The sequence below is a fragment of the Oxyura jamaicensis genome (genome assembly GCF_011077185.1).
Source record: "Oxyura jamaicensis isolate SHBP4307 breed ruddy duck chromosome 16 unlocalized genomic scaffold, BPBGC_Ojam_1.0 oxy16_random_OJ71284, whole genome shotgun sequence".
Taxonomy (NCBI): domain Eukaryota; kingdom Metazoa; phylum Chordata; class Aves; order Anseriformes; family Anatidae; genus Oxyura; species Oxyura jamaicensis.
Window position 1 is genome coordinate 254,915 of NW_023304437.1, and position 12,756 is coordinate 267,670.

Here is a 12,756-nt window from a genome sequence, read left to right on the forward strand (position 1 = left end):
CTGGCAGGGCAGTGTGAGAAGCAAAAAAGTCCTTGACTCTAAACACTACTCCGCAATAAGATTCTTTAGTTCTTTTTACAAGTTGTTTATTCATATTTTTTTGTTGTTGTTGTTCCTTGTGAGCTACGTTACATGTGGATTCTTGGGGAAGAGGATCAGGAAGTGATAATTTCCTTTCAGGGTTACACTAATATACCAACCTCCATATTCCAATTTCCTTCCTTTTTAACTCTCCTACCTTTTTTTTTTTTTTTTTTTTTGGTGTTGTGTAGCTTATGATCTGCCTCCAAATCGATAGAACAAAAGAACTAGAACTTGTTTTCCACATTTGTTGGAAGGCAGGAGAGGAAAATCCATCTTTCTTATTGGTATTGATTCTGTATCAAAGTTGTAAAAGCAGATAAAAGTAAAAATTGTCCAAAACATGGGAAAAAATTCATTTTGGAAGCACTGCAGAGATATATTTATTTTTCTCCTGTACTAGTTTAGGCTGGGATTGAGTTTATTTTCTTCCTAGTAGCTGGTATGGTGCTGTGTTTTGGATTTAGGAAGGATATAATGTTGATAACACACTGATATTTTAGTTGTTGCAGAGCAGGGCTTATTTAGAGTCAAGGAGTTTATGGCTTCTCATACTGCTCTGCCAGCAAGGAGGCTGGGGGTGCACAAGAAGCTGGGAGGGGACAGAGCCAGGACAGCTGGCACAAACTGACCAAAGGGATATTCCATACTATATGACATCATGCTGAACAGTTAATATGGGGATGCTGGCCAGGGTGGGGGAACTGCTGCTTGGGGATGGGATAGGCATTGGTCAGCAAGTGGTGAGCAATTGCATTGTGTATCACTTGTTTTTTATGTTACTTTATCATAATAATTATCATTATTTTTCCTTCCTTTTATGTCCTATTAAACTCTCTTTATCTCAACCCACAAGTTTTTCCTTTTGTCTGATTCTCTCCCCCATGCCACTGTGGGGGAATGAGCAAGCAGCTGTGTGGTGCTTATCTGCCTGCTGGCTTAAACCACATCTACCTAAATGTCAGTTTTATGTTAGTAGTATCTTTGATTTTTCTATGAGAAAATGTGAAACTGTTTCTCACATTATAGGATAATCTGATGATTCCCCCAGTAAAATGATTGTTTCTTTTCAAGAACATACATAATTCTACCAAACTTGAGCTATAATACTGCTTTCTAAAAGCAGTAGGTTACAATACTAGGGTATAATAACAACCTCCTACCCCTTTCTTCCAACGCTCCATATGTGTCTATGTGAATAAGGAATTCCACACCAATTCAACACACAAGAATCTTGAATTCATGTTCAGTGAGATCGGCATGAAAAACTAGGATTTCTTAATTGCATGGCCTTATGGCATTAAAAAAGAGTTATTGGTAATACAGAGAATCTGATTAACCCTACAGCATCAAAAACATTTTGCAACTTATCCCTTAAAAAGATGTAGTATTTCATACATATTTAGTTTTTCATTGCACATTGTATTGTAAAATGATTATAAACAAGTCTTAAATTGCTGTTTTGGAGGTGGGAACTTTCAAGTATGAATGCATGAATCAGATGGACCCTTTTTATACATATTTTTTTTTCAATTTTTCTTTGATGTGTAACAGGCCATTTATATTTAATTTCAATTATTTTTAAATTAATATAATAATAATATAAAGTGAGGCTGAAATTGTTAAAGAAATGACAAAAATGGATAAAAATCTTCTTGAAGTTCTGTATTTAGGGAAAAGTATTTTTTAAAAAGAAAATGCCATTGTTTAAAATATTACTTTGCTTTAAATTCCAGTAATGGCTTCCTATTAAAGGTAGAGAGATATCTTTCAGTGCCTTTCAACCATATTCAGTTTATTTTCTTTAAATGTTTTTCCTCCTATTTTTCTTTATTTCAAAAGTGGCATAATTCTACAAAAAGACACTTCCTCTACTTGAAAAGTAACATGTAGTCTCTCTGATTGCCAGCTGTCTTTAGATTACTGCAAGAACAATCTGATTGGAGATCAGATCACTTTTTCTTTTTTCCTGAGACTGTTTTACAGCAGAAAGTACTGCATAATGCAACTTGTCATGCTATATTTACTTGCCAAAAATTCAGATTTTAAATTTCTGAAATCAATGGGTTATGGTGATCTAAGTATTTCTACATCGTACATGGTTAGACCTTCTCCCAGTCTTGGGCAAAACTGGGCAATCAGTTAACTGATTGCATGCTCATTTCATTTCTCACTGTTCTTATATGTAAACAAACCTCCAAAGATCAAACTTGTAACTTTTTTTTGGAGGTCTCTTTTTCAGAGACTTCATCCAGCAATCCGTTTTCTTAGTTACTACGCAAATAAGAACAAACTGACCATCTAATAATAATGTAAAAAATAAAACACCATGGTACCATTGCTGGCACTAAGAACTGCTAGATAAGGCACTAAATAAGGGACAGATTCTTCCCCTAAATTAAACATATATACGATACTGATTAATGAAGTATAATACTTAGCATGAAATATACAGAATGTGTAAAATGCCCAGATTTGCCTCTTCCTCATCTTAAGGTTATAGAATCAATGTAATATTTTAGCTGCAGTGGTTCAGTGTTGTATATGCTTGCACTAGCACTTCTTAATATTTTCTTGTGTTTTGTTTGATGATGATGTTAAAAGTCCTTTGTGCTTTGTCACTGTTCTTGGAAATCTTCCCTATAACTTCGTACATATTAATGTTTGGAAGGATTATATCTTAGAGACCATAGCTACTGCAGGAGCAAGGGGAGCAGTAAGAGCAAAAGGGGTACTGCAGAGCTGAAAGACTGGGATTATTATCGGGTACAGAGGTGTGGCAGTCAAGGAGGGCATAAACAGGCTGCTGGTGCTGATAATTCTAGGGCCTTGGTTCATAGGTTAGCAAAACTGAAATCATTGCTACAAGGAAAACTACTGTCGTGGAATTAGATTTACCCAACTGTTGTGGTTTAACCCGGCCGGCAGCTGAACACCACACAGCCGTTTGCTCACCCTCCCCCCTCCCTCTCTGGGATGGGGGAGAGAAACGGGAAAGTGAAGCCTGTGACTTGAGATAAAGACAGTTTATTAAGATAGAAAATAATAATAACAATATATGTACAACCAAGTGATGCACAATGCAATTGCTCACCACCCGCTGACCGATGCCCAGCCCAACCCCGAGCAGCCGGCCCCCCCACCCCGGCTAGCCACCCCTATATATTGTTCAGCATGACGTCAGATGGTATGGAATACCCCTTTGGCCAATTTGGGTCAGCTGTCCTGGGTCTGTCCCCTCCCAGCTCTTGCTGCACCCCCAGCCTGCCCGCTGGCAGGACAGAGCGAGAAGCTGAAAAGTCCTTGGTTTAGTGTAAGCACTGCTCTGCAACAATTAAAAAAATCAGCATGTTATCAGCACTCTTCTCATCCCAATCCAAAACATAGCACCCTACCAGCTACTAGGAGGAAAAATAACTCTGTCCTAACTGAAACCAGGACACCAACTCTTATGTAGCAGCAATTAAGGATTTATTATATACCTTTATAGCAAATAACAAGGTTAGATTATATGATTTTAACAGCATTTAATCTGTATCTAAGTATCAGTCAATTAACACCATGATCAAAAGGAATTTGCTACAATATTAACAGCAACTTAAAGATTCATGAATGTCAAGTTTCACCCGAGACTTACTGTAGGGCCCTGGTGGGTGTCTAAATCCAGACACATGCTTCCAAAATACCCCCTACCCCTTTAGAGTGAATTACTCACCCTACTTTCCCTTGGCTTTTATCCTCAGACAATCTTGTTCCTTGAGGAGTCAGCCCTGAGATGCACATCTCCTCAGGGGTACCCTGAGAGGCATTCCAACTCACTGGAAGGGGAGATCAAGAGTGCAGTCTTCTGTGGTCCCTGGAGAGCTCAAAGAGTTCTTGCTTGGGATTGCTATTTATAGTATTGTGAGGCCATTGTCTTTTGGTCAGTAATTTTCCAGAATTCAGGTCTTTTGCCAATTTGTTTAGGAATCAGGTTGTTCAATCCCTCTCACCTTTGACCTCAACACGTGAGACAGTATCAGACTCCACTGCATTCTGTAGATTACAGAGGAATGATGCTGTGATGGCTTTTCCTTTCATATTCATAGACTCATAGAATGGCATGGGTTGGAAGGGACCTTAAAGATCATCTAACTCCAACCCCCCTGCTGTAGACAGGGATGCCACCCTCTAGATCAGGTTGGCCAAGGCCCCATCCAGCCTGGTCTCGAACACCTCCAGGCAGGGGGCATCCACAACCTCTCTGGGCAACCTGTTTCAGTGCCTTACTACCTTTACAGTGAAGAATTTCCTCCTAATGCCTAGTCTAAATCAATACTCTTTTAGTTTAAGATCATTCCCCCTTGTCCTATCATTATCTACCCGAGGAAAGAGTCCTTCTCCATCTTTTTTATAAGAACCCTTTAAATATTGAAAAGTTTCAATGAAGTCTCCCTGGAGCCTTCTCTTCTCCAGGCTGAGCATCCCCAGCTCTCTCAGCCTTTCTACATAGGAGAGGTGCTCCAGCCTTCTGATCATCTTTGTAGCCTTCCTCTGGACTCACTCTAAGAGGTCCACATCTTTCTTGTGCTGAGGGCTCTAGACATGGATGCAGTACTCCAAGTCAGGCCTCACAAGGGCAGAGTAGAGGGGGACAATCACCTAAGTCAAGCTGCTGGTCACACCTCTGTTGATGCAGCCCAAGATGTAGTTGGCCTTCTGGGCTGCAAGTGTGTGTACCTGGCTCATGTCAAGCTTTTTGTCCACCAGAATCCCCCAAGTCCTTCTCAGCAGGGCTGCTCTCAATGAGTACTTCTCCCAGTCTGTTGTACTTATATCTTGGAATTGTTCCAACCCAGTTGCAGAAGCTTGCACTTGGACTTGTTGAACCTCATTAGATTCACATGGGTCCACTTCTCAAGCTTGTCCAGGTCCCTTTGGATGGCTTCCCTTCCTTCTATTGTATCTACTGCACCACTCAGCTTGGTGTCATTTGCAAACTTGCTGAGGGTGCACTCAATCCCATTGTCTATGTCAATGAAGAAGATATTGAAAAGCACCAATTGCAGGACATGCCCCTGAGGGACACTGCTCATCACTGGCCTCCACCTGGACATAGAACCATTGACCACTACTCTCTGGGTGTGGCTATCAAGCCAATTCCTTATCCACCGGATGATCCAGCCTTCAAATCCATATCTGTACAATTTAGAGATTAGGATTTCATATGGGGCTGTGTCAAAAGGCCTTACAGAAGTCCAAGTAGATGGCATCGGTTGGTCTTCCCTTGTAGACTGATGCAGGCAATCCATCACAGAAGGCCACTAGCCTGGTCAGGTACGATTTGCCTTTGGTGAAGCCATGCTGGCTGTCCTGGATCACCTCCTTTTCTGGCATGTGCCTTAACATTGCCACCAAGAGGACTCATTCCATGATCTTCCCAGGCACAGAGGCAAGGCTCACTGGTCTGTAGTTCCCCAGGTCCTCCTTTCTACCCTTTTTAAAAATGGGAGTGATGTTTCCCTTTTTCCAGTCTCTGGGGTCTTTACCTGACTGCCATGATTTTTCAAATGATGGAGAGAGGCTTGGAAACTACATCAGTTAATTCCCTCAGGACCCTGGGATGTAAGACATCGGGCCCCATAGACTTGTAGTTGTTGTGTCAGGAGGTCCTGAACTTGCTCTTCATTTAGAGTGGAAGGGACTCTGTGTAGCGGGTTTACATGGCAAGGTTTTGGTAGCAGGGGGCCATAGGAGTGGCTTCTGTGAGAAGGATCTCGAAGCTGCCCCATGTTAGGTAAGAGCCCCGCTGCTGACCAGAGCTGAGCCAATAAGTGATGTTGTTTGCGCCTCTGTGAGAGCATATTTAAGACAGGAGAAAAAAAAAAAAAAAAAAAAAAAAAAAAAAAAAAAAAAACAACTGTTACACAGCAGCTGGGAAAGTGAGAGGAGTGAGAAACAGCCTTGCAGGCACCAAGGTCAGCAAAGGAGGGGGAGAGGTGCTCCAGGCACCAGAGCAGAAGTCCCCTGCGGCCTGTGGTGAGGACCATGGTGAAGCAGGATGTCCCCCTGCAGCCCATGGAGTACCACGGTGGGGCAGGGTTCCACGCTGCAGCCCGTGGAGGAGACCACGGTGGAGCAGGTGGACCTGCACCGATGGAGACTGAGGCCTGTGGAAGACCCCTGCCGGAGCAGATTCCGGGCCGGACCTGCAGCCCGTGGAGAGGAGCCCACGCAGGAGCAGGTGACCTGGCAGGAGCTGCTGCCCGTGGGGGACCCAGGTTGGAGCAGTGTGCTCCCGAGGGATGGACCCCGTGGTACGGGCCCATCTCTGGAGCAGTTCTTGAAGAGCTGCTGCCTGTGGGAAGCCCACACCAGATCAGTTTGGGAAGGACTGCATCCCATGGGAGGGACCCCATGTGGAAACAGGGGAAGAGAGTGACTGTGAAGGAGTGGCGGAGACAAGGTGCTATAAACTGACCATAAATGGTCCCCACCAAATGCTAGGTATGTCTTTGAAGACACAGTACAGAAGAACAGACAATGCTCCTGAAACAGCCAAGTAATACAGTAATCAATATGTCCCTACGGTCTAGGGTGCGTGCTTCAGGAAGAAAGACAAATAAATCCCAGAATGGCACCGCCCATTTCTACTACTTCAGTGAAAAAAATATTTCATAGAAAAATCTGCTGTGGTAGCTTGACTTTGGCTGGCTGCTGGACACCCACCAAGCCACTCTCTCACTTCCCCTCCTCAGCAGCACAGGGGAAGAAAATAAGATGGAAAAGCTCATGGGTCGAGATAAAGACGGGGAGATTGCTCACCACTTACCATCATGGGCAAAACAGACTCGACTTAGGGAAAAGTAATTTAATTTACTGCCAATAAAAAATAGAGTAGGATAGTGAGAAACAAAGACAAAACTAAAAACACCTTCACCTTTCCCCCACCCCCTTTCTTCTTCATTGGGTATTACTACCCATTTGTTAATGTGTGGCATTTGTTAGACATATGTCAGATCATATGCTCTAATGCTTCTAATCATTTGCAAACCTTTTCTGGTGTCCTTCCATAATCACAGCATTTGTTATTGCCACACCACTGAATCCACAGGACTAAAAGACCTCAAGACACTGTTGCTGCAGCAACTCCCACTGCAGGTGGAGGGAGGACTACCTCTATTAATAGAGCTTGCGGAGTAGGATATGCAGCAGGGGCTTGTTTGATTTAAATAGACCATTTTTGTGTAGCTGATCATGTCTCTAATTATCCCACATATACCAATAATCCAGTTGGGCAGGGAATTGGTCCTCAAATAATAATCATAAAATCTTAGGCAATCAAAATTAAAACTGCTGACTTCTAGCCACTTCTGGTCTGCAGTACCAAATGAGGTCCTTATGGGCCTAGATATTTGACACAATAACACTGCCTTTTTCCTATATAACCTATAGGATCCATCAATCTTATTCCAATTTTCCAAGAACTTCCACTAGCAGAGTACCTTTCACTATGCCTTGTCCCATTTTCAAATTACAGTAATTATGTGGAATTACAGTTTCAACTTACCACCACCTCTTTGATGAATTATCTGGAACTACAATAATTTCAGCTCACCACCACTTCACCTCTTTGTGGCTGGCTTTAGTGCCTCCCGTGAGAGACAGAAAATAGGTGAACTCACCGAGTCTGCAGCTCTGTGCATCTCAGGAGGCTCCAAAGTCAGCAGGGTCCCATGGGGGGTGCCAAGTTCTGTCACAAAAGTGACTGAGGATGTTCCATGGCCAAGGAAGAAACAGGTCCCAAGGGTAGAATTACAAAGGTTTAACCAAAGTTTAACATGACCATAAGACCCCCTCCTCTATTAGGGAAAATGAGAGGTAACCATTAAAATTTGCAGCAGCTTTATATACAATGTGCAACAAAATGCTTTGCAAACATATTCAATCACATTATTACAGCAGTCTTGATTCCACCAATCATCTCCTCTCATTTACATGCAAAGCAGAGCTTCTGGCGCATGACAGGTGCAAGTCTTAGGTTGGCTCGAGTCCTTTGTTTATGTCTCCCTGAGACCTTGCTCTTTTCTGGAGTTGAAGTTTATCAAAATAGGATTTAAGGTGTTTTTGTCACATAATCTGTTGCTCTTAGTACATCTTGCAAAAGTACTCAGAGAAGTATTTACAGCTTTTGGTAGAGACAAATCAATCAGTTCCTATCTTCTAGGCAGAATAGTTAACTCTTTTTCTTGCAGAAAGGTTAATGCAGAGCAGTGCAGAGCGGTTAACCCTTTCATCATAAGTTCCAGCTGTGCATCATTTCATTCATCATCTACTTAAATCTAATCTGATGCTCTCTAGCAAGCTCTCAAACTTCCACCACAGTGTCATCCTTTCTGGTGTGTCCTTTGATCTGGACTCATAAGTTCTCACAGGGACTGTCATCAGTCCTATAGAAGAGTTCCATACATTCAAGCTGCTCCTTCATATAGAGGGTACCCCCCTTGCCCCAAAATGTGCATGCACACACATAGGCTTGTCTGCTCTGCCTCTGTGTGTGTTTTTTGAAAAGCTTTTATCCACCACTGCAGCACTCCAGTTGTATGAGCTGTCCCACCATGTCTTCCATTCTAATGAGCTCCTGGAAAGCAATAAACCTCCTTAGACAGCAAGTAAGGTTGGCAGGTGGGAGCCTCCATCTCCTGCAGGAGGAGGTCTCCCACCACTATCACCTGTGTTTTCCTCTTGGTGCTGATTTGTGGTTCAGACCTGGCTGGATCTGATGCTCCCTCAGACATGCCTTTCTCTCCCTTGTCTTCTACCAGGGCACTAAACTTATTCCACTGTTGCAGATGTGTGGGTGGAGAAGGAGCTCTTTTCCTGTTGGCAGAATTCACAAGCCTCTAGCCTTTCCCATCATGGGAGTCTTCATATGCACCACAGCTGACTACACTTTCTGGTTGCTCCTCCTCCTGTGCAGCTGAAGATTCAGGCTCTCATCTCTGCAGGGTCTCTATGAAAATCCCATTGTTCTTCATCTTTCCTGATGCTGAAACGTCTGCTTACGAGTAATACTTAACAGTTATACTTTCGTCATAAATGTTTTCCTTTTAATCTTGGTATCATGATTTTTTTTTTCCCTTGTTTGTTTGTTGTTGTTGATTGTTTGTTTGGGTGGGGAGGGGGCTCCAATTCTGAAAGTAGAAAACTTTGTTTAATGAGAAGCTTTATTTTTATGAAAATTAATCAAAACATCAAATGTTTAGTATCAGTGTGTTAGTATTGCTCTTTCTCAGATTTGTCCACATCATGATGATCTCCTTCAGGATATTTTCATAAGTCTTTGTTACTTTGCATCTTCCAAATTTAGTTTTATTCTTGAGGCTTATCTCCCTGTTATTTTCTACCTTTGATTATTCACAGCTCTTCGTAAAATAGAAACATCTGTGGGTGTAACATGACACCTTTAATCTTCTTAGATATTATTCTTAGAATAATAATAAATAATCTTCTTAGAATATGATTTGTTTGTGTGTAATCTTTATAATTTAAACTGGAAAACAGGCATATCTCAAGGTACACTGACTTGGTGAAAATATAAGTCAAAATTATCATGCTATAAATGTCACTTTCTCCATACAAAGGAGAACAGCATTTAGGTAAACACACCCACAAAGGTGCACAGAGAGACAATGGCAGGTGGAAGAACTGGAATAATACCTTGCCAGGCCCATCGCAGGAGAGCCATCAGCCATCAAATGCCAACCTCTACAAGGCCAGAGGAGAACAGGAGCACACAGAGGAGAACACAAATTCCAGACTCAAAGCAATGGCCACCATGTCCTGTCCATTCTTAGGGCTGACTAAGGTGAGCCATGAGCCCCATAGTCCAGGTGTGAAACCCATCAAGATGGTCAACACTGGAGCACCCTTTGGACTGGTGGAGGGTGGGGGGGTGGGGAGCGTGTGTTACTGCCTAGGGGTATTGGCTACATTACTGGATGCGGGGGAAGAGCATTTTGGGATTGCACAGGATTTATTATGGGATGTTTAGGGGAGGAATCGAAGGTGGAGAAAAGGAATGGATTTAGGTGATTTGGGGAGAAATAAGCTTGGGAACATAGAGGGATAAAGGGGATAAAAAGAGCCAGTTGTGTGTAAACAGCTCCTTGTCAATACATTTGTCTGACCCTGCACCTGATCAGCACAGTCTTGTTTCTTTAATAAGCTCTGCCTTCAACTATTTTCTGGTAAGGGGTTCTTTATTCCATGTGCATGTGTGTATGGGGGGGTCTGTGGTGCAAGCAACTGCAAGGGCAAGCATGTGAGTGTGTGATTGTTAGCGAAGATCAAGCTGGACTAGCTGTTGAGTAGGTGAAGGAGCCAGAGGTGCGTGTGTGTCTCTAAGGGACAGCTCTGGGTATGAGAGCACCTGTGTGTTTCTGAGGCAGAGAGCACAGGTCATTGGCTACTGGGGACTAGGATAGTCCTGACCAGCATGGGGCGTGTGTGAATGTGTATGCATGTGAGATGGTCTTTATCAGCAACTGGAGTGGGGATGCAGAGCTCGTATGTCCAGGTGTGTATTGGGATTACGTGGCAGGTTTTTGTAGCCTGTGTGAGAAGAGTCCAGAAGCTGCCCCATGTTAGATAAGGGCCAGTTCCAGCTGGCTCTAAAAGCCAAGACCTGCCACTGGCCAAAGCTGAGCCAATGAAGGACGTTGGCTGTGTCTCTGTGAGAGCACATTTAAGAAAGGGAAAAAAAATACTGTACAACACCAGATGGAAGAGAGCAGTGAGAAAATGTAAAAAGAAACAACCCTGCAGACACCAAGGTCAATGCCTGTGTCCCTAGCAAGGGATCCCAGCCACCTGGCTTCCCTACCCTCTAATTCCAGATTATTGGCTCTGCTGTCCCAGCACTGGAGCAGCCAGGTGACAAGGTGCTCACCTGGACAACAACCAAAATATTTTCACATATCTCATAGCTCACGCTGGGATAGGCATTGGGTAGTCATTGATGCTTTTATGATATATTTGTCTTCATCTTCCTGTTCCTCTGATGGCCCAGTCACTTCGGAGTAGCCTGCCTCGTCTTCTTCTTCATCTGTAGTCTGAGTAGGAGTTCCTCTGCTTTCTAAACGACCTGACTTCCTCATCCATTGTTTCATCTTGGATACGGGTGCAACTGACACTGGCAGTTTGTTTCCCTGGCTCAGCCTTGGGGCCCGTCATAGGGCTTGGAGTTGCCACATGACCTGTCACTGGGGTTGGAGTGGCGTCGATTGCAGCTCGGTAAGCATAGGCCAAGCCCCAGCACACTGCACTGATTTGTGTCTCTTTGGAATTGCCAGGGTGATGACACAACTTTTTCAAGCACTCCACCAATTTTTTAGGATTTTGCAGTTGTTCAGGAGTGAATTTCCAAAGCACTGGAGATGCCCACTGCTCTAGATGCCTGTCCATATCCTCCCACACTCCCTGCCACTCATACCTATCCTGCCTCAGGACACATCTCTGGATGACATTCCTAAGTAGTCGTTTAACCTTAAACAAAACCTGAAGCGCATTCAGGAGGGATAACAATAAGAACATGCTGGTCTGAACATGCCAAGGATATTCAAAGTTTTGAAGAGCTATCATAACTAGCCTGGAGAAGAAGATGGGGGTGAAGGAGAAAGAGAACGAACAAGTGGGAAAAAATATCTTCCCCTGTCCCCTCCATAGACTGACTCCCTAAAGAAAAAGGGTTAAAGGTGTAATTGTTAATAGTTCCTGAGATAAGGTTTCAAAAGTATGAAGTTGATGGCAATGCTGAGTACAAGTACCAGATTAGTCTCATAACCAATAATTTTATCATATCATAAACCAGAGTTACACAGTACAGCAAAATAATAACCCTAAACCAGAAAGGATAAGCAGCACAACAGGGAACACATACAGTAAGTAATGTGCTATATAACTCAGTTTGGAAAACAGGCACAGCAGACCAGAGATTAAAAAAATAAATAAATAAAAAAAAATCATCATTGTGATTAGCAACTATTAAACGAGTCTAATCCTTATTACAATTTTGTTTTAACACACTCTGGTCAGATCTGTTGTTATCTTCCCACAGGCAGCAGCTCTTCAAGAACTCAGGAGCTGTACCCCACCCTCCATGGGGGACTATTCTGTTATTAATTGGCAATAATTAATTGCCAATGGCTACTTCACAGAATCACAGAATCATCCAGGTTGGAAGACAACTCCAAGATCACCGAGTCCAACCTCTGACCTAACGCTAACAAGTCCTCCACTAAACCATATCCCTAAGCTCTACATCTAAACATCTTTGAAGACCTCCAGGGATGGTCACTCCACCACTTCCATGGGCAGCCTATTCCAGTGACTAACAACCCTTTCAGTAAAGAAGTTCTTCCTAATATCCAACCTAAACCTCCCCTGGCGCAACTTTAGCCCATTCCCCCTCGTCCTGTCACCAGGCACGTGGGAGAATAGACCAACCCCCACCTCGCTACAGCCTCCTTTCAGGTACCTGTAGAGTGCAATAAGGTCACCCCTGAGCCTCCTCTTCTCCAGGCTAAACAGTCCCAGCTCCCTCAGCCGCTCCTCGTAAGACTTGTTCTCCAGACCCTTCACCAGCTTCGTAGCCCTTCTCTGGACTCGCTCAAGCACCTCCATGTCCTTCTTGTA

The 12,756-nt window shown here is 43.3% G+C and overlaps 1 long non-coding RNA gene across 1 annotated transcript; it reads right to left on the reverse strand.

Moving 5' to 3' along the window:
• Nucleotides 1-3,924: 3,924 nt before the first annotated feature.
• On the reverse strand, nucleotides 3,925-8,665 carry LOC118157980. Its single transcript, XR_004746762.1, has 3 exons — nucleotides 8,647-8,665; nucleotides 7,915-7,920; nucleotides 3,925-4,068 (listed from the first exon to the last, which is right to left on the reverse strand). It is a non-coding gene; the product is annotated as an uncharacterized LOC118157980 (long non-coding RNA).
• Nucleotides 8,666-12,756: the final 4,091 nt, after the last annotated feature.